Below are 1,063 nucleotides of genomic sequence, written 5' to 3' on the forward strand. Positions count from 1 at the left end.
CACTTCAAGCGAAAGGCAGTGGAGAAAGCCGTGGCCTTGAGGTAGCAGCCTTGCGGTGCAGGTGCATCTCTGTCGCTGCTGTGCAGGGAGACCTTTGCAGGGCTGCTGAGGGTCGTTTCCTCACCGAGTTGGATCATCGCTGTTCGTGGAGGTGCTCTGAGGCGGTGGTATCACAGCAGGGTTTCATCACCAGCTTATGCTGCTATTCAACAGCGTGTGTAGCCAGCTGCGGAGGGCGAGCGGCCACCTGATCCTGGGTAGGAGGAGGATGCTCCAGGTAAGTTCAGACCTAGACTACCTCATCTCTAGCAGCAATGCTTCAGCTTTATTTTTAAAGACACTTTATCCTGTGTGTAGCTGCAGCGTAGCACTTGAGCTTGACCAGAAGAAACAACAGGAAACAAATTTCAGGTTTCCAACGCTTTATTTAATATATATATATACACATCCAGTAAACAAAGTCATTAAATGTGTAACACATACTTCAAACCTGTAATTAGAGTACTTCAATAAATGATTTAAATTCTTGTCACCGGTCCATTTGACTTACTGCGTACATGCGCTGCCTGTTGCTTTTATTTCTGGTGAGGTTTTCTCCTCTCCTGAGCTGAGCCACGAAGGCAGGCTGGCCCTGGCTGAGCTGCCAGCCCTGCTGCAGCCGTGTCCCTCGCTCCCCACGTGGGCCGTAGCACCAGTGTCACTGGCGACAATGCAACTTGGTGCCAGTGCTGCAGTGAGGAATACTGCCTGTGGGCTGGTGGGTGTTAAGTTTAGCACCGGTGGGTGCAGATCTCCCCGTCCTGCATGGCTAATCTGCTGTGCGCAGCTGGAGGAACAAGGGCTGCAGCCGTGGTCCTGCTGGGGCCGGGATGCTGAGCTCTGACCCTGGCATAACTCCTCGCTCTTCCCGGGCGAGCGACGATTGGAATGACAGCTAGCACAGCTCTGACTGCTGGGGTGGACCAAGCCAGGCTGAGCCACTGGTGATCGGGCAGCGGGACAGGGGGCTGAGGCAACCCAGGCGGCATGAAGGCATCTGAGTAATTAATTAACCTCTCCAAAA

This window comes from Fulmarus glacialis, unplaced genomic scaffold (genome assembly GCF_000690835.1).
Source record: "Fulmarus glacialis isolate BGI_N327 unplaced genomic scaffold, ASM69083v1 scaffold3839, whole genome shotgun sequence".
Lineage (NCBI taxonomy): Eukaryota > Metazoa > Chordata > Aves > Procellariiformes > Procellariidae > Fulmarus > Fulmarus glacialis.